Here is a 22,472-nt window from a genome sequence, read left to right as displayed (position 1 = left end):
TGTTGCAATTTGTTGTAGCCTTAAGTAGCAAAAGCAAATAGATCCAAACGGGAAAAGAGCACGATGTGGACTGCGATAGTGAACTAGATTTGTGCATCGACATATGGAGAGTAATTTGTTCCCGATTATTATATATGTTGATTCAACATAGAATTCTATATCGAGCAGTATAGAAATAGATGTATGGCAATCTGAAGGGACTGTACTGCACAGTACGCTAAATGAACTGATGACTGCCGTTCGATTTGTAAGTTTTAATCGTATGCAAAAAGCATAGAACTTTTGCCATGAAATAAGCTGGTTGCATGTTCATGTCGTAAAATATTCCACTGCAACACTTTGAAACCAGATCCAGGATTAAATCGCTGCTTGTTCTCTGTAGTTGGAAACTGATTCCCCTCTTGGTGCCAGTCAGGTCGCTTCCCTAATTAGTATTTCCCAAGCTAAGCTTCTATTATTCATCCCCAAAGGTTGTTTCAGCCAACTGTACACGAATAATTTAATAAACTTAATACCGACCCAACCAGTTACGTTAAGCATCTGGCATCTTGAGTCATTCCAGTGCACAGGAGTAGAGAGATCTCGCACAAATCCCAACTTATTGCAGTCGGAAGGCGCTTGCACCTTGTGCGGTATACCTACAGACGACTAGAGGATTTGTTACGCTACCGAAGCAGGAGGCCCTTGTGCACGTGATCCCAGTTGAGGAAGCAATTACTCAAAGGAAAACACTTTACAAATCCTGCTGCAGCTCTGTCCGGGGTGACGGTGTGCGTCACGTTGTTATGCAAGGTTACTTCTGACAAGAGACACCACCCGCAATTCATTCAGTTGCTTAGCCACCAGATGCAGACCCCTGCTCGCTGGTGTCCGATAAAATAAGAGAATAAACATGTTTTTCCAACATTTTCTCTCGCTTTTTCAGCATTCATGCAAAATTGCTATGTTTATATTGTAAGCTTCCTACCAGCAGCAGCAGCAGAATGAATGCAGTTTGCAACCAGGAAAACGATGAGATCCTATAGCGCTGAAAGAGTCTCCGTGCAGACATCGTTGCATTTGGCTAGTCCGACGCCTTGTATCACTATATTAAAGGGTTCCTCTCCGGGTTCTCCTTCGGCATCTGTGAGGTCTTGTGAGTGAGACGGAGACACGGTATTTGCATAATATCACTTTCATTCCATTATCATTTTCTGCACTTGTGACAAGAACACCGAGCGAGGCACCAAGGCAACTAAACCAATATGGCAACAGTCACTCGAGACAAACTTCGAAGCTTCGCTTGTTCTAGGGCCAAGGAAGTTTGCTCGAGAAAGTGTGAATGAGGAAAAACAGACCCCTGAGGAGCATCTACCCTATTTTGCGCTCGTTACTATGGACCCGGACACTCCAGTGTCGTCGCCGTCGTTGGCGGTGGTGAGTGCTTTTTGCGACAAAGCTTGAAATATAATCCACTTTTCAGTAAATTGCATTAAACTCTAATCAAAAAACGAGCACCCCGACAGAAAGTTCATTTACTGCTGTGTGCATGATGAACATAATGCTGCCCGAGGCCGTTATTTGCGGTTTTAGGAAGATATTTACTCTTTTTTTTTTGTCGCAGTTCTCTGGACGGGGGAGAAGTTCTTGATGAGCAATTGAAGTTTCACAATGAAGGTCAAGTGGCATTTTTGCTTAGTTTGGGAGTGTAATAAGGGAAGATATGTTTCTTCTACTGGTGCTGGTGTTGAAAAGTCTTCATTGACGTGGCGACATCAAGAGAACACAGCACGTTCAGCGGTGTTGATGCTTGATGCTGCGATAAAGATTGATGGGTGGAATGTTCGAGGCAATCATTTGATACGTTAAGAGGCAACTTACAGTCAGCCTTAGAAGGTGTCATCAATGATGATCATCAAAAAGTGGGATTGTGATGGTGAAAATAGCCCCAGCAACTTTCAATGCTTTTTCCAGCATTAACACAAGAAATACGACTAATATTAGTATTTCATACCCAAGAAACAATTTTGGTTTTATGAGGGTTCTGTAGACCATGATTTGGACTTGTCCTATGCTTTAAAATCACTATAAATCTTGCAATGTTACTTGGGTAGCTTGTTCCGTTAAATTATCGTTATGAACTCACCTTTAATTCAAGCAGAAATTTTTTTTTTTGCGGTAGATAAATGCTTTCGAAGAACATTGTATTTTATTTCGGTTATACAAAAAATCAATACAATAAAAAAAATCTCAGCGTCAAATTTAGCACATTCAATTTCAATCACTTCCAGAAGGCATACTGGATTTTAAATGCTCTCACTACATCAGCACATTAATCTACATTGACAATTTAATGAGTATAAGCATGATTGACCGCCCGTGGATGCAACTCAGTTATTGCCAGATCGGCTGTAATTACACAGAGAACCAATAGACGTTGCTCTGGACTAACAATCATCCTCAATGTGTAAATACTGGTGATCTCAAACTAGGCAATGCCAGCGCCGGCCGTGCCTGAACACAGGTCAAGAAAGGAATTGTGTAGGAATGTGTTGAAGTGACACTCCCTTTCATGGAAGCCGAGATCACTCCCTTTCCTGGAAGCTAAGGAATCACTGGGATGATGGATAACAGGGTTGGGGTTTGCAGCAGGGTTCGTTTTGGTAAACGATAAGCTGAATTGATGTCACGCGATATTTACAGGGATACTTCTGTCACTATCCTAGGATGAGTAAACGATAATAGAGATTTTCTTCAAAATTTCATCGAATTTTTTGTCATGACAGAACGTGAGAGTGTTGTGATCATCGTAATTACTAGCTCATTTATTGTTATTACAGTTACTTGTATCGAGAAGATCACAATAATGTATTCACTCTACCGATTACATACGCTTGCTTGCTTAAATTAATTTAAATCAGTAAGAAATGTTGATGTCAAAACCGCATAAGAATTATACTCATGAGTGCTTGATCATTGGAAAATGACAAGAAAGCTTATGATAGGTAGTTTCATCTCGTGATATTGAGAGGACCTGTTTTCTCATTGTCACATGACGGCTCTGATATTTACCAGCTCTGGTCCTAACGAATCAATAACGTGAAGGAACGTGGGATTGAACCCACGGTCTTCTGCTCTCCAAGAAAAATCGGTCGCCACTAGGCCACCAAGCTCCTTATAACACAAAACAATAACGATCAAGTTTCTGTTCAACTTGGTGCTATCATGGCGGCGACCTCACTGACGACGACAACAACTGCTCTTGCGAAGGATTGGATATAGCTTTCCGATCAACACGTGTTAAATAGACGATCCTATATTCAGTAAGCAAAAGTGGAATTTAAAATGCTAGCGGAGCTCCTCAATAAAATGTGTGAGACGTTATTTTGTAAAGATTGAATTAGATTTAAACAAATAAGTGGAAAGGATCTTATCAGAATGATCTGTAATTAGCCGTCTCCAGATTGCATAAGCTAGGCGGTGAACTTGGAAGAGCGATTGATTTTATGCTTATGGACCATAAGCATAAAATCAATCGCTCTCCCATGTTAACCGCCTAAAAAACATATATACATATAAAAAAAATCTCTATATAAAAATACTGAATTTCGAAGATTTCGAAAATTCACGCCCGAAAACTTCTACCCTTTATCGATGTTAAAATTGTTATTAGGGTCTTAATTAAGGAGAAAACGCGTTTAAAGATTTAAAACCCCCACTCCTCAAATCGCGATAAGACCTCAATTAAGAAGATAAATGCGATTCATTTTTTGTATCGATAACACGTATCGAATGAAAAAATACGGGTATTTAGGAAATGGATGTAATTTTGGCCTAAATGCCCCTAATTTGGGCCCATACATAAATTCAGCAATCGACTAAATTTTCAATAGTTACCAAAAATATCCATTAGTTCCGTCCCAATGACGCGTTAATGTAGATAAAAAGCAGATTTTTAGCGATGGACCCAATCTTAGATCCATAGGCCAACATTAGAGCCATTTCCTTTTTAATAGAAATCTAAAAAAATCCATCATCGAAGGGCTGAAAATAAATTTTAATCAATAAAGGTGAATCTTAAGTTGTTCCACCATCGAAGAGCTGAAAATAAACATAAATAGTTTAATTCAAATTAGCGGAACCGGTGGTGTAGTGGTAAGCGCGATAACCTCCCAACTCCGCAGGCCTGGGTTCAATCCCAGTTGGAGCCGACCAATAGACGATGCTTGGGACTAGCATCTCAATGAGTGAAAATTTGTGATCTCAAACTAGGAAACACCAGCGCCTGCTGCGCCCAAACACAGGAATTGGTAGGAATGTGTTGACGTAACACTCGCTTTAATGGAAGCCGAGAACACCTCTGCACTTCCACGAAGAATCGCTGGGATGTTGGGTAAGAGGGTTGGGTTTGCAGCAGGCTACGTTTTGTTAAACGATAAGCTGAAATAATGTCCTAACGATCATATAACGCGAACGATCTTGGGATTAAACGGTCTTCTGCTCAGCACACAGAAACGTGTGCCACTAGGCAAACGAGCTCCGTTTTAATCATCGAGTTGCTGTTATTACTATGTTGTCAAAAAATAAAACGATTGACAAATCTTGAATGTGGATGAGTTTGAGATTAGACTCAAGATGTTCTGCTCAGTAATCAAAAACGGTCGCTCTAAGGGCACCGAGCCCTTCATATCACATCATACTGCTATTCGAGTTGTTGTAATCATTCAAGCCCGGAACCGACGAGTTTCGCAAAATACACGATAAACAAGCGATTCGACCATAAATATCTTTTATATGAAAGCACCTGGGACCAGGCATGGAAAATCATTTGCATTCATTTCGTGCATTCATTTACATTCATTTGCCTCTAACTTTTTTCTTCAACAGCATTCCGCAAAATGATGTATAGAGCTTTTGTAGGTTTTGTTATTAGCTACAACTTTTGTTAACAAGTTAAATCCGTATCTCTTATGCATGACGAAGCAGAGCGAACAGAAGCCACCACTGTTTTTCAGTGAATGTATTTTACATTCACTGAAATACAGTAACAAGTTCTGCTCGCTCTAGTTCGTGATGCATAAGAGATACAGATTTAAATTGTGAGCAAAATATGTAGCTAATAATAAAACCTACAAAAGCTCAATACATCATTTTGCGGAATGCTGTTGATGAAAAAAGTTAGAGGCAAATGAATGTAAATGAATGTATGAAATGAATGCAAATGATTTTCCATGCCTGCCTGGGACCGCGTTTTTCTGCTCAGTAAGCAAGCCACTGCAAGCGACGATTTTTCAAATCTGAAAACTCTATTTTCGAGCATGAGCATTGACGACCATACATTTCAAACGAGACCTTGCGAAATTTGCACAAAGAACCACATGAATGGGACTTGGTAATTGTAATTCATCCTTGATGTGCAAAATCCGATAAATCCTTATTTTTTAGGTCAATAACGGTGCCGACCACGTCCTTACGGTCATCGGGAGGGAAATGATTGTTATTTCAATACCCGTTGTGACTAGAGACCGAGTATACCTCTGCATCTCCACGGTTGTCAGGGGAAGGACGTTTTTGTTAGTGAAAAGGGTAAATTAGATCTGGATTCACATTGGAAAGCTATGCGAGCTTTCAAAGCCTGGTAAGCAAGTGACGCAACTCTATGAACTCAGTAAAAGGGGCTTGGGTTCTAACCCACGATCTTCTGCTCAGTAAGCAAAAACGGTCGCTCTAAGGACACCGTGCCCCTTACATCACAACAAACTACGACCGACGAACGTTCATTATCGGTTACAAGAAGCTATTAAAATTAAATGACATCCCCGAAAGCAGTTGACCAATGTCTTCCGAACCAAATCAAGCGTACGTCACATGTGTCTAAACATATGTTTTATTTTTTCGAATCGTTTCGCCGAGTTCTAAAATTAAAAATCTACGACTGACTTAACAAAAAGCTATTCAAATGAAGTGATGTCCTCGAAAGCAGTTAACAATGTTTTTTTCAAACGGATCACGCAAACATCTTTTCCGTAATTCCAAACTCAACATACGCATTTGATCGCAACAATCAAACTACACACGACGCGCGAATATCGCATTGACGCACTTAAACACTATCGATCAGATACAAAACACTCTTATTTTATCCTCCTAAATCTGTGAAATTATTTTGCCTACGAGTTCTCAGAACATGTTCATAATTCTAGATGGACACCCAAAAAGGCCCCACAATGCTCATCGACCCTCTTCTACCATTAATGAATCGATATCAATTTATTAATTTTGATGTTTTTCTTGCTGATGATCACAGTTTAGGAATTTGGAATTACTTTCAGCCCTGCTTCCTTTACCTACATTGATACAAAAATTGGCAAAAATACTATATTACTGGTTTAAATTAAATATCCTCACCTATAGATTTTTTCAGAAAATATTTTCATTTAATTTTACTATAATTTCAATCAAAATTGCTTAGCACTTTGAGCAAATATAGTAGTTTGAACAAAATTATAGTAAATTTTTTAACATTCATAGTCAAAAATGCTGAATTCATAGTAGATTTAACGGTAATAAGCCTGATTATTTGCAAAATACCATTCCTAGCATGTTTCAGTGCAGCAATCAGCTCGTTACCAAGCAACTATTAAATCATTGAATGCATCACGTGCAAACACTAATACCATTGTCAAATCGCAGGCAATCATGACCCCTTGAAAAATAACACGAACGAAGAAAAGAGACCTACTGCATCAGAATCTGTAATGACTATCTGAGTCCCGTAAAAAAGTAGAAGAACAGCTAGTGAACGGAACAGATGTGAAGAGCTTTTAGTTCTTTTAATTGATCGATCATCTTGTATCTTAACCCTTTCCGTTTCCGTTAATTGTAAGTGTACCAAATTTGTAGTAATTGTTTACAAAGAGAAAGTTGATGAAGAGAATCGACCAAAATCACTTGCACCCTTGCTTTCAAGTATGGTTACTCGATTACAAGTCTGGAGAGCATTTTACGTGGTCGTTGGGAACGTGTGGTTCTGAATATGGACAAACATTCCAGATTGTTGGCCCTGAAAAGGGCCGTTTTGTTGCCAAAATTGGTGATATTTAACCTCCGAAACCGTAAAGTGCGTCTTTGTCGTTTCAAAGCGTATATGACATCCATGGCCGCTCACGCTTGGCGTGTTCGGTGTAGGTGACAGCATCACGGATCTCATTTTCCAGGAACACCTTCAGCACACCTCGTAGATCAGACTGGAACCAGGCGACGAACCTTGCGATGACGCTTGGCGCCTTCTTTACCAAGGCCTTTTCCTCCTTTGCCATGACCAATCACTGTTGCTTGTTAGTTAGAAGATTGGACTACCTATCATGCCACCACCTTCCTACTGCTGCTATTGATGATTCTGTTGCCTGCTCACCACACCGTCCGAAGCTGAAATGAGTAGAAGCTTGACTTTAAATGATCTTTATTTGTTGTGTTTGTGTGGTTTACATGTATGAATTTTTCAAGTGACACAGATGCGTCTTTTCAACTTTAGTACAGTGAGATTTTAATTATTATTTACAGTTTCTAGTCCTATCAGGCCTATTTTAAAGTATGACCACCTTGGTGGGATTGGTTTGATTTGAATTGGAAAAAGGAATCTACTTATAACTACTATTTACAACTACAACTAACCCACAACTACTATATACATCTAACCTACTATAAGGGTGTCCACGATGAAATTGCCACACTATGAAATTGCTCTAACTTTTTAACCGTTGGGTAGAATTTAATGAACATTTGGGTGGATTTAGTTCACAGTGCATTATTTACATCCTGCAAGTTTTAAAGTCCTGTGATCAAAACTCGCGGAAATGGAGTCGAAAGAACAGCTCGTGCGTGATAAAATCTTGCGCATTCATCACGAGAACAAGGATCTCTCACATCGTTCCATCGCTAAAACGTTGGGAATCGCGAACTCCACGGTGTCGCGAGTGATTAAGCGGTTCGAGGAACGGTTGACCACCGATCGGAAGCCCAGAAGTGAAGGAAAAAGTATTCCGTACAACACCAAAAATCACAACCGCGTAGTTGGGGCCTTCAACCGAAATCCGAACGCCTCCGTTAGGGATGTGGCTAAGAAGCTGCACCTAAGCCGAAGTTTTGTCCAGAAGGCCAAAACTAAGGCTGGGCTTCGAACGTTCAAGGTACAAAAGGCCCCTAATCGCGACGAGAAGCAGAACAAGTCCGCCAAAACCCGTGCCAGGAAGTTGTACCTCAACATGCTGACGAAAGTTGAATGCTGCATCATGGACGACGAAACATATGTGAAGGCCGACTTCAAACAGATCCCCGGCAACCTGTTTTTCACGGCCAAGGATAAGTTCAGCGTTCCGGAGCATGTCCGCACTCAGAAGATGTCCAAATTTGCGAAGAAATTCCTGGTTTGGCAAGCCATCTGCACGTGTGGGAAGCGGAGTGCACCTTTCGTGACCCAGGACACGATGAACGGACAGGTGTACATAAAAGAGTGCCTCCAGAAGCGGCTGCTTCTTCTCCTGAAGGCCCACAACGTCCCAACAATCTTCTGGCCGGATTTGGCCTCATGCCACTACTCCAAGGACGTGCTGAAGTGGTATGCGGACAATAAGGTCAATTTCGTGCCGAAAATGTTCAACCCTCCCAACACTCCGGAGCTCCGCCCCATCGAGAAGTACTGGGCGATTATAGCAGCACCTTCTTAAACGACCTAAGGTAGTGAAGACAGTCGAGGAACTGAAGCAAGTATGGGTTTACATGCAAAAAACGGTTGATTCACAGGTTGTGCAGAATCTTATGGCCGGGGTTAAGGCCATGGTGCGGGCATTTGCGTATGGACTGTAAATAAAATACGAGTAAAATGGTTAAATGAAGTTTAATAGTTATTTCTCAATCCCTGAAAATTTGATGGCAATCGGATGAAAACTCGAATTTTGCTAATCAATTTTGTGTGTGGCAATTTCATCGTGGACACCCTTACAAATTGCTTATCAAAGCATGTTCTGATAAATAACATTTTTGTGCAAATTTAGTCTTAATTTCGTTAATTTTGGAATCTTTTTTGGCAATGCCTGCCTCTTCCTGTAAATTTGTTATTCGAGTGTCAAAAGGACGATCAAGTACCATCCTCAGCACTCTATTCTGTGCGACCTGAATTTTGTTCCTGTGAGTCTGTGCACATGATTCCCACACCGGAGCTGCGTAGAGGATCGCAGGTGCTATGATTTGTTTGTAGACAGCCAGTTTGTTTACCCTTGAGAAGCGGGATCTGCGGCAGATCAGCGGATACAGACACCTAACCAAGGTAGAACACTTGACTACAGTTTTCTCTACATGTGAACGGAAGAGGAGCTTTTCATCTAACAACATGTATGGGAGACGAGCCAGCCAACGGCTGAAAGTCTCCTTAAAAAAGATATAAAAAAAAACAAAATCTAACAACATCCCGAGATAGATTACTTCGGCGGACCACTCAACCCTTGTGCCATCCATGATTACAGTACAAGATGGAGCCGGTTTCAGTTACGGCGATTCTCGATGGAGGAACATGATCGCTTGTGTTTTGGAGGCATTGATTTTGATTTTTCACGTGGTGGCATAATCAGCAAAGGCGTTAAGGCATCGTTGAAGTTTGTTCGTTATTTCGCGAGGCATCCTTCCTTTGACGGCTATTGCGGTATCATCTGCGAACAGGAAGAACACGCAACCGTCTCCGAGGGGAGGAATGTCGGAAGTGTAAATGCTGTATAGCAAGGGGCCCAGCAGACTGCCTTGCGGGACACCTGCTGGGATGGAAAACGTGTCAGAAAGACAACCATTCAACGATACCTTAAACGACCTTCGCTGGAGGTAGTTACGGGTGATTTTAATAAGATGTAAAGGAAAGTTGAAGTTACAAAGCTTGTACACAAGTCCATCATGCCAAACATTGTCAAACGCCTTTTCAACGTCTAACAAGGCCATGGCTGTGGACTTGGATACAGCTTTGTTACTTCGGATGTTATTCATCACCCGTACTAGCTGATGATTGGTGGAGTGCCCCTTTATGGACCCAAACTGTTCCGGAAGGAGAATGTTATTTTCCTCGACAAACTTGAGCAAACGATTGAGAATGAGTTTCTCGAACAATTTGCTCAGCGCTGAACGGAGGCTGATTGGTCTGTAGCTTGAAGACAATGTTGGATCCTTACCGGGTTTGCGGATTGGTATGATTTTTGCTACTTTCCAGATGCTTGGAAAGTAGTGCAGTTCCAAGCATCTGTTGAAGATAGCGGTTAGAAGAGACTGCACTTTCATGCTGAGTCTCTTCAAGATCAAGTTGAATATACCGTCAAACCCGGAAGCCTTCATGTTCTTGGTGCATTTCAGCGCTGAGCAAATCTGTTGTACTGTAATCATATCCGCCGGAGGCACGACACAAGGGGAGGCATCAAGGTTTTGTACGCATTGCGCAACCTGATCTTCGAGCGGACTTTGGATATTCGAGCCAAGCAAATGCGATGAAGCGACATGCTCGCCGATCGCATTTGCTTTCTCCTGTGGGGTGATTAAAAGCCGATCGTCATCATTTTCGACTTTGAGAGGTGGAACGGGTTTGGGATGATTTTTCAGGACCTTGGCTACCTTCCAGAATGGTCTGGAGGGGTCGTCCAGATTCTGGACAACACGCCTTTATTTCGGAGTGAGTCCATTCTGGAAGCAATCTGCCTGTTCAGATCGGCCATTTCACATTTTTTGCCCAGATCTCCAGTCCTCTAAAACTGGCGTCTACGAACATTTCTCAGACGAATCAAAAGTTGGGTGTGGGAATCAATGGCAATAAACTTACCCCTCACAGGAACTCGTCGGACGCACGCCTCGTCAGCCACGATTATGGCTTGGTGGAGTCTTTCCAACGCTCGGTTGATGTTCCCCACGGTATCAAACGGCGGGTTGTCGATGATGTGCCTGTCTACCACGTGTCCAAACTGGGCCCAGTTTACGCGATGGTAGTCCTTGCGCAGGCTTGAAGCAGGAGCCACGTTGCAGCCCAGTTCAGCCACCACCGAGCCACCAGCTGAGTTCGTTCAAGGCTACTGGCTTGGACAAGCCGATATTTGTCAGGAACAGGTCTAGCGTCGATGGGTTGCCCTCCGGTGAGATAAATGTTGGTTCATCCGAAAACCAAACGGAGTACAGCCCATGTTGTGAGTGGTCGAACAGCAGACGACCGTTCTGGTTCTGCTGGTAGTTCCGCCAGGCCTCATGGCGAGCATTCAGATCTCCTCCAACTACGAAGCGGGAACCGGTACGGGTGATGGTGGACAGGTCCTTCTTGAATTTAGCCCCTAGTCCACTGCTGGCGGCACACTGTCGAGGGCAGTAGACGGCGATGAACTGGACGTATCCAGTCGACGACTCTACCTCCACACCAAGGGCCTCGATGATAGAAGTGCGGATATGGGACAGAGTGTGGTATTTTATTTCTTTCTTGATGACGACCGCAACACCACCCCCCCCCCCCCCTGGAGCTGGTGCGATCAAGCCGGATAATGTTGTGGTCAGGCAACCAGAAGCTGTCGCCGGAGTTTAGATGGGTTTCAGTTAGAAGACCCACGTCGATGCTATGCTTGCGGGGGAAGTCTGCAAGCTCAATCTGCTTAGCTCTTACAGAACAAGCGTTCCAGGTAGCGATGGTTAGCGGTTTAGACACCTATTGGATGATGAACTTACGGAGCACTTGGATCTGTTCGGGCTTATTGCGGCACTTACGTAGAGCACCGGTCATGTTGATAAAAATCTCCATCAGTTCATCTGCTGAGAACAGATCGGGATTGTTTGTTTGAGCTGTTGGTTGCCTCCAGAATCCAGGGGGGATGGAGAGCTTTGTCCAGCAGAAGATCCAGACGTTTCTTGAGGGGGCGCGGATCGCACCCTGGGATTCGCTTGTCCATGAAGAGGTGGAAAGTCCTCCTTCCTGAAAGCCGGGGCCTTATCCTTCCTTCGTGCTGGTTGATTCTTGGTGGACGCTTGATTTCGGATGCGCTTGAAGTCCTCGCGTTTGCTTATTGGATCCTTGGTGAGCACCACCACAGTTGGCGCATTTGGACGCTACAGCTTCATCCGCAGCACATTCGGAGGTGGCATGGTCTTGAGCGCAATTTCCACAGCGTGGCTTAATGTGGCAGTTGCGGGTACCGTGTCCGAAGTTCAGACACCGCTGGCACTGAGTCACATCGCGATGGCCGCCACGGTATGGCTCCCAGCGAACGATGATGGAATTGATGGACCGGATGGCTTTCAGTGCGTTGAGCGTCACCGTTCTCTTCTGGAAGTGTACCAGGAAAAGGCTATCCGGATACGCCTTCACATTCTCGTCTCTTCTTGTCATTCGATACACGGCACTTGGGGCCAGCTTGTACCGGTCCCTGATTTCATGTTCGATAAACTTCGGGTCGAAATTTGGTAGGCCCCTGATGACGACCTTGAACGGTTTTTCACCGGGGATATCGTGGGTGAAGAATTCCACCTTGGAAGTCCTCAGGTGGGCGATGGCCAAGTCATACTCCGCTTTGGTACGGAGCACCACCTTGGTGCCGACTCTGCCCAATTTGAATTCGGCTTTGACGCCCAGCGACGCCATATCCGCGATGAGCTCGTTGAGATGGGCATTTTTCACTACCAGCGGAGGTAGCTTCACTCTTGCCGCGCTCATTTCAGCAGCATTTTCTTTATCTTTATTATTATATCACTGAAATCTCCGTTCGTCGCAAAGGCATCGTCTCGACCAATCGTGCCATCGGACTGGCCTCGATTCTTCTTCCTCTTCTTGCTGCGTTTTTCCAACACAGCCGGCTGGATATTCCCATCCATGGGGAGAACAGCAAACCTGTTCGAGGTAGGTACACCGGAGCTTCCTTCACCGGGGTTCTGGACCTTCGCCGGGCTTCGCGACCGATGCTTCCCCATTACGGGGCACACACACACACACACACACACAAACCGCGAAAGAGAGAGCGCGAACACTATCGCCACGAACTTTTCAAACAACTCGAGCGAGCTAACACCGAACTGAACTGCTTGACGATCAAGCAGAGAATGTGATCTGAGTAGAAGCTAGACAGCAGCGCTCTTTTATATCTTTTCAGGTTAAAGCAGAATGATGTGCAACCAAGTGGTACTCGATTATGACGACTGGGTTTGGAAAGAACGTTTATTTCATGAAAACAGTGATAAATTTATCATTTTTTATGTGATATGTGTACACTGGACAATGCTTGACATTACCACTTTTCCAATAGTTTATAGTTGAAAATCATCGGTCGGAAGCATTGTTATTGATGTGTCGACATATTTCTGATCGAATGGTGATAAAATTACTGCAATTGGTCCAGGGGAAGATGAGTTATTAATGTTCAAAATCTTTCATAATTTTGTAACATGTTCCATTTTCGGTTTTCACAAAGTGTACCACCATATAGAAATCACAGACGTAGTCCTACGTTAAAAAACGCAAATATCCACGTTGTGTGCAACGCCCGTTACTACCTTGCACTTCATTCACAAGAATGCTTTTAGGCTACCATGTCTCACCACTTAAACCTGTGAGGAATGAGAAACCTCGGTATATCCCTATTGCTAAACACCATCAGCCACTGGGTTAACAGCACATAACGCCAACTGTCTGGCATCACGTCTGCTCGGGCCTCGATCGGTTTCCCGATCGATTCGGGCCTCGATTGTGCAGCGAAGTCAAGCACTTCCACTTTCACTAGTCGACCATCGAACGGGTAAGTCCTGCTTGCAAGATCTTGGACGATTCTCTCGTTGCGCCAATATCTAGTTCCAACACAACCCCTGTACACTGTTACCTAGCAACTTGCAGCATTTATGATACATAACATTTGAAGGTAGTCTAGTTGCATGGGAGTATTGAGCAAAAACCGAAAACTTGATAACTTCAAAAAATACAACTAGAAAAAAACACATTGCTTATTTTTTATGTGAAGCGTAAACAAGCCTAAATTTTCAAGGAAATATATAAAATCATACCGCGCCCTCTGTCAATCAATGTTTTTCAGTACAAAATGCCAATATGTAAAAATCTTTATATCTTTTTCTAAAATGCATTTTCAATTACCTTTCTTTTAATATTTTGATCTTTGTAATCGGCCCACTGGTTCAAAAGTTATAATTATTTGAAAAAAGCTACTTTTGAAAAAAAAAATCAATTTTTGGACCACTCTAACATGGAAACGATCACCCTAATGACAAAAAAAATGGGTCTAATATTTGGCGATAAGGAACAAAACAACCTATTTTTACGAAATTCTGAGACCACTATATCGTTTTGCTATAGAATGGCTGTATATATATATAGGGGAAAAGGCTATAATGTTGGCCTATGGATCTAAGATTGGACCCATTGCTATTTATCAAATGTATGTAGATGAACGCGTCATTGAGACGGTACTAATGGATATTTTTGTTCGCTATTGAAAATTTAGTCGATTTTTAAATTTATGTATGGGCCCAAATTAGGGACATTTAGGCCGACATTACATCTATTTACCCTATATTTATATAGGATATTCTGAGGCATAACATCTCTGATCGATTACGCCTTCATTTGCAAGGGAAGTAAAGCCGTTGGTCCCCGGTTCATTAGTTGATGGTAGGGTCCAGGTGTGGGAGCTGTGCTGAGCACGGAAAACAAGATCGACAGAAAACAAATCAAGGAAAACAAAATTTAATTCAATGGATCTGGCCTGAACGAAGGCTGAAAAATAATAATCAAAAAATGTCTCATTATCGAGCAGCTACGAATAAACTTAAATAAATTGTTGCTGTAGTTGATTCTGTATTAAGGAAATTCCTGATAAACTTAAATAATTTAAATCAATAGATCGAATGGCATTTTTGGGCCTCCCTTAGTTCAGTCGGTAAAGGCGCAGCTACAAAGCAAGACCATGCTGGAGGTGGCTGGGTTCGATTCCCGGTCCGGTCTAGGAATTTTTCGGGTTGGAAAATTGTTCGACTTCCCTGGACAATAGAGTAAATATGCTTGTACTTGCCACACAATTATACTAATGCACAAATGGTACAGGCATCGAAAGCTCTCAACTAATAACTGTGGAAGTGCATCTAGCTAATATGCGATAATTAAAAGCGCATCCTTACATCCATGATGCATTTAAACCCATGACATTAAGGACAAGGTTCCATTAAACATCGTCTACTCCACCACTTTGCATCTTCAAAGGTCCAATCGTCACATGTCTTGCAGATCTGTCAATTCAATTTAATGCAGCAAACACTGAGTTGCATTTTTAGCTCCGTTCAAAATCGTCAGTTATATGCCTGAGGAACTGCCAAGTGGTGAAATATATAGTAAGGGGAAAAAACATCTGTGTGCCATGCTCTAAATTGTTTGTTTTTTTTTTCCAAATTGCAGTCCCGATTGATATCATGCAACAGCAATAGCACCATGATTGCTTTATTTACATTGAAAAGCAAACAATTCCCCGTAAATAGCTCCAAGCCTGGATTATGATGGTATGCTTCCGGTGAATTTTATTAAATTTTCACAGGCGTAGAAAGTCATCCTCATCATCCTTTGAATTAACATTAATTATTAGCCAGAGGGTGGCACTCGCTCCGGGATTCGACATGCGTGGATAAGAAACTTGTTTACCATTTGAGGAAACCTACTTTTTACTCCTTCGAGCACCATTCCCGGCTTTGGATTTTCAAATGCGGGAAAATATGGAAAGCTGGATTGGGCTGGCTTTATGCCGGAGAGAAACTCCCGGTTATGCAGCGAAAGAACTGTGAATTCGAAAACAAAAGCTTGCCAATGGCAGTCGGTGGCACGGTGATGTAGAGCGGATAAACCAAATCGACCGTTTGTATGCGTGTATTTGTTTGCTGATTTATGGTGGGGGGTTTACGGTCAATTAATCGGAAAGCTATTTTGGCTTTTTAAAACAATAAAAACCTGATCTTGCACACACAATCTGTGGCAATCTGTGGTGAGGGAAAGTAGATTTTCCTCCAGATTTATTTTTTTGTGAATTTAACAATGGGTTCTTGCAGGATTTGTTTTAAATTGTATTGTTTCAAATTCAAATTAAATTACAATTCATTTTAATCTGGGCTACTACAGTTAATTACGAGCAATAATTGTTAGGATATATACCTTTTGTGTCAACACTGCTCCTGCTTTGGCAGTTCAGTATTTTAAACCGGTTTTCTAGACCTGCATGTCAGTATAACAATTGACATCTTAAAACTAAACCTCAACATTCCAAATTATATGTACCAGGGAGGCTTTAAAATCATCTTCATAACTTTGTTCTGAAACCTTTGACGTACTTTTCTCTTGGTAGTGCAACAACTAGACCATATTGGTACAGCATAAAGCAAGGCCGGTTCTAAAACTTGTTTAAACATTAGAAGTTTATTCTTGAGGCAAAGTTTGGACTTCCTTTTTATAAGAAGATACAAACAATGTATATATTTGTTACGTTTGGCTTAAATACCATCAAAGTGATAACAAATACATGTAAACACTTGAATGATTAACATTTGAGCCTTAAATAGCAACAGCTGTTGGAGCAATATATAAAACATTTTAAGATAGATACTTATTTGTTTGAAAATAATATTTCACTTATAAACGGTACTGCAGCCACAAGTCGCTGTTTCGTCCATCCCAAATCCCACCGATCGAACATGGCCTCTGGCTAAAATGATAATACCTTCTGAAGCCCACTTCCCGCTATTGAAGCATCAAATTACAGGCTTAATATTTCACTTTCCTCGAACACAATCAATGCTTTCAAATTTGAAGCCTACAACCCAACACCATGGGAATACAAACCAGCTCTCGCTAACCTTTCGCCCTCCATCAATATGCAAAACATATCCGCCCAAGGATCCAATCACTCGCATTTAAGCGATGTAATCAGGCATTATTGTTGTGCTCTCCGTGTTGCGACATCACCACTAGCGGCAACGAATAGACAAACTCACTGGTCCGACCTATCATTACGGCAGCGTTTATCGACCTCAGCTGCAGCCTGCGAGCTTTTCCAATCGTGTCCCTTATTCAATTGCAATCTGATTAACTGGAATGATTCGGCGTCATCGGAGACCCCCCATGGCGTTGGCGAAGGATTGTATGCGATCGTGATGCACCAACTGGTATCCGGTGGTACGTGTAATAGGTTTGACGAAGAGCAGAGAAAATGTTGGACCGTACAAGCGTTAGAGCATCAATCATCTAGCATAGCTGGGGCTGGGTAATTGACTGATTTTTAGAAACTCTAAATACTGGATCTGGACTTTCCATCTTACAGGCTTTGAAACTCTTAGTATAGTCACCTTAACTCATTTTAGGTCATTTGTGACTTTTTCGGGGATGACATTTGAACTCGTGACCCTGAGCGTGTTAGGCATGGATGATAACCAATATTTTCTTTTCGCACTTTGCATATAGCATCGTCTCATACTAAAGGGTGTCCCACATCAAATTGAATCACGGAAACAAACGCTGTAGAAAATTACCCATTGGGTATTTTCCCTTGACACTTTGGTTAGAAGTAGTTCAGAGTGTATTATTTACATTGAATTTTTATCGCTGTCAGTTGTTCGAAAGTTGGAAAAATGGCGTCACCCGAAAAGCAACGTAGCGAATTGATTTTGCGCGAGCACCTGGAAAATCCTCAACTCTCTCATCGGGACATCGGAAAACAACTCGGAATCGTGCAGTCAACGGTGAGTCGTGTGATTAAACGTTACGAGATTTCTATCCGTGTAGTGCCGCAGTGGTTGAATGATGATTTGACACTGCTAAAAACTGTTGAGTTGTGTCGCAATTTCGAACGGACGACGATGCAATCGAAGGCACAAATATCGGACAATACAGTGTATGATGGACTTGGCTGTCTAAAAGAGTATGTGTACGATATAGATTTGATTCCGGATCCTCAATGGGAAGCAAAACCAGCACGTCATGTTCTTCAAAACATCAGAGGAGTTAGATTCTATGGAGCGTCTAGGAGTGATAGAAAGGATTCACGTTCCAACGCCGGTGGCTAATGCGATGGTACTGGTGAAGCGAAATGATAAGCTAAGAATTTGTATCGACCCGTCACAGGTAAATAACAATTTATTAAGACGACATTAACCTCTCACAACAGTAAAGGAGATAGCTGCCCGATTGAAAAAGGCGAAATATTTTACCATCCTCGATTGCAAAAAGGGGTTTTGGCAAATCAGGGTGGCAGTTAAATGATCTTTATTTCTTGTGTTTGTGTGCTTTACATGTATGAATTTTTCAAGTGACACAGATGCGTCTTTTCAACTTTAGTACAGTGAGATTTTAATTATTATTTATAGTTTCCTAGTCCTATCAGGCCTATTTTAAAGTATGACCACCTTGGTGGGATTGGTATGATTTGAATTGGAAAAAGGAGTCTACTTATAACTACTATTAACAACTACAACTAACCTACAACTACTATATACACCTAACCTACTATATACAAATTGCTTATCAAAGCATGTTCTGATAAATTACATTTTTGTGCAAATTTAGTCTTAATTTCGTTAATTTTGGAATCTATTTTGGCAATGCCTGCCTCTTCATGTAAATTTGTTATTCTAGTGTCGAAAGGACGATCAAGAACCATCCTCAGCACTCTATTCTGAGCGACCTGAATTTTGTTCCTGTGAGTCTGTGCACATGATTCCCACACCGGAGCTGCGTAGAGGATCGCAGGTGCTATGATTTGTTTGTAGACGGCCAGTTTGTTCACCCTTGAGAGGCGGGATCTGCGGCAAATCAGCGAATACAGACACCTAACCAAGGTAGAACACTTGACTACAGTTTTCTCTACATGCGAACGGAAGAGGAGCTTTTCATCGATCAACATCCCGAGATAGGTTACTTCGGCGGACCACTCAACCCTTGTGCCATCCATGATTACAGTACAAGATGGAGCCGGTTTCAGTTTGGGCGATTGCCGATGTAGGAACATGATCGCTTGTGTTTTGGAGGGATTGATTTTAATTTTCCAAGTGGTGGCATAATCAGCAAAGGCGTTAAGGCATCGTTGAAGTTTGTTCGTTATTTCGCGAGGCATCCTTCCTTTGACGGCTATTGCGGTATCATCTGCGAACAGGAAGAACACGCAACCGTCTCCAAGGGGAGGAATGTCGGAAGTATAAATGCTGTAAAGCAAGGGGCCCAGCAGACTGCCTTGCGGCACTCCTGCTGGGATGGAAAACGTGTCGGAAAGACAACCATTCAACGATACCTTAAACGACCTTTGCTGAAGGTAGTTACGGGTGATTTTAACCAGATGTAATGGGAAGTTGAAGTTACAAAGCTTGTACACAAGTCCGTCATGCCAAACATTGTCAAACGCCTTTTCAACGTCTAACAAGGCCATGGCTGTGGACTTTGATACAGCTTTGTTACTTCGGATGTTATTCATCACCCGTACTAGCTGATGATTGGTGGAGTGCCCCTTTATGGACCCAAACTGTTCCGGAAGGAGAATGTTATTTTCCTCGACAAACTTGAGCAAACGATTGAGAATGAGTTTCTCGAACAATTTGCTCAGCGCTGAAAGGAGGCTGATTGGTCTGTAGCTTGAAGGCAATGTTGGATCCTTACCGGGTTTGCGGATTGGTATGATTTTTGCTACTTTCCAGATACTTGGAAAGTAGTGCAGTTCCAAACATCTGTTGAAGATAGCGGTTAGAAGAGACTGCACTTTCATGCTGAGTCTCTTCAAGATCAAGTTGAACATACCGTCAAACCCGGGAGCCTTCATGTTCTTGGTACATTTCAGCGCTGAGCAAATTTGTTGTACTGTAATCATATCCGCCGGAGGCACGACACAAGGGGAGGCATCTAGGTTTTGAACGCATTGCGCAACCTGATCTTCGAGCGGACTTTGGATATTCGAGCCAAGCAAATGCGATGAAGCGACATGCTCGCCGATCGCATTTGCTTTCTCCTGTGGGGTGATTAAAAGCCGATCGTCATCATTATCGACTCTGAGAGGTGGAATGGGTTTGGGATGAGTTTTCAGGACCTTGGCTACCTTCCAGAATGGTCTGGAGCGGTCGTCCAGATTCTGGACAACACGCCCGAAACTTTCATTTCGGAGTGAGTCCATTCTGGAAGCAATCTGTCTGTTCAGATCAGCCATTTCACGTTTTTTGCCCAGATCTCCAGTCCTCTGAAACTGGCGTCTACGAACATTTCTCAGGCGAATCAAAAGTTGGGTGTGGGAATCAATGGCAATAAACTTACCCCTCACAGGAACTCGTCGGACGCACGCCTCGTCAGCCACGGTTATGGCTTGGTGGAGTCCCTCCAACGCTCGGTCGATGGCCTCCACGGTGTCAAGTGGCGGGTTGTCGATGATGTGCCTGTCTACCACGCGTCCAAACTGGGCCCAGTTTACGTGATGATAGTCCTTGCGCAGGCTTGAAGCAGGAGCCACGTTGCAGCCCAGCTCAGACACCACCGGTTGGTGGTCGGAGCTGAGTTCGTTCAAGGCTACCGGCTTGGACAAGCCGATATTTGTCAGGAACAGGTCTAGCGTCGATGGGTTGCCCGCCGGTGAGATAAATGTTGGTTCATCCGAAAACCAAACGGAATACAGCCCATGCTGTGAGTGGGCAAATCAGGGTTACAGAAAGAACGTCCAAATATTTAACTTTTGGCACTCCGTGGGGGAGATACACCTGTAGGCGATAACCTTTCGGTCTTGCATCAGCTCCGGGAGTGTTTCAAAAAGTTATGCATGATACACTGGAGGGCATCGAGGGGGTGGAGTTTTCGATGGATGAGATCCTAGTACATGCGGAAAGCTTGGATAAATTGTCAACAATTGCGGAGGCAGTCATCAAACGCTTGCATACAGCGGGATTGAAACTGAACAAGGATAAATGTTTGTTCAATCAATTAAGTGTTAAATGTTTGGGTCACATTGTGACTGCCGGTGGTTTGAAAGCTGATCCTGAAAAATTGGAAGCTATCATCAAACTCAAAACACCATCGAACAAGCCTCAACTTCAAAAGGAATTAGGAATGATAACGTACATGGGGAAATTCCGGTACTCACGTATTACGATGTGAATGCTCCTGTAACGCTTTCAGTAGATGCGAGTTCACATGCTCTTGGCGCCGTTTTATTACAACAGGGTCACCCAGTAGCGTACGCATCCAAGGCTCTGACACGTTCAGAAATGAATTACCACCAAATTGAAAAGGAAGCTACTGCCATTCGGTTTGCTTGCCTGAAATTCCATCAATACATATACGGAAAAAAGTTGACTATCGAAACGGATCATAAACCGTTAGAATCGATTTTTAGAAAACCGCTTGATCGAGCTCCCCCCCGGCTACGCATAATAAGATTAGAAGTAGCACAGTATAACCCCACAGTTGTGTACGTCAAGGGTACGAACATTCCTACACTAGATATTTTAAGTTGGGATGTAGACAATCTTTCACCCGAAAACGATGAGAATAAATTATAAGTGTATGTTGTATTGCAGATGTCCAAGGTCGCCAGCGCAAAGCTGAAGCAGCACACCGAAGCGGATTTCGAGATGCGGTCATTAAAATCAGTAATTATCCAAGATTGGCCGGAAATGAGGAATGAGCTATTGCTGGAATTGCTGGAAATGCGGAATTGAGGAAGGGGGGCATTATATCCACCCATTTGGGGGAATTTTATCTACCCTCTCGGGGGACTTTGATCCACCATCTCAGAGATATTTCATCCATCAGGTCATGGCAATTCTAACTATTTAAAAATTTCCTCAGTCCATCCATCAGGTAATGGAAATTCTTATCTACCATCCGTCCCAGAATTACCAGGTCATGGTAATTCTATCTACCATCCATCAGGTCATGGTAATTCTATCTACCATCCATCAGGTCATGGTAATTCTATCTACCATCCATCAGGTCATGGTAATTCTTTCTTCTATCCATCAGGTCATGGTAATTCTATCTACCATCCATCAGGTCATGGTAATTCTTTCTACCATCCATCAGGTCATGGTAATTCTATTCACTATCCATCAGGTCATGGTAATTCTATCTACCATCCATCAGGTCATGGTAATTCTATCTACCATCCATCAGGTCATGGTCATTCTATCTACCATCCATCAGGTCATGGTAATACTATCAACCATCCATCAGGTCATGGTAATTCTTTCTACCATCGATCAGGTCATGGTAATTCTATCCACCATCCATCAGGTCATGGTAATTCTATCTACCATCCATCAGGTCATGGTAATTCTTTCTACCATCCATCAGGTCATGGTCATTCTATCTACCATCCATCAGGTCATGGTAATACTATCAACCATCCATCAGGTCAAGGTAATTCTATCTACCATCCATCAGGTCATGGTAATTCTATCTACCATCCATCAGGTCATGGTCATTCTAT

This window comes from Ochlerotatus camptorhynchus, unplaced genomic scaffold (assembly GCF_037179485.1).
Source record: "Ochlerotatus camptorhynchus isolate MF236.1 unplaced genomic scaffold, CSIRO-AGI_Acam_v1.1 ptg000036l, whole genome shotgun sequence".
NCBI lineage: Eukaryota > Metazoa > Arthropoda > Insecta > Diptera > Culicidae > Ochlerotatus > Ochlerotatus camptorhynchus.
Note: the sequence above shows the minus strand (reverse complement) of the source record.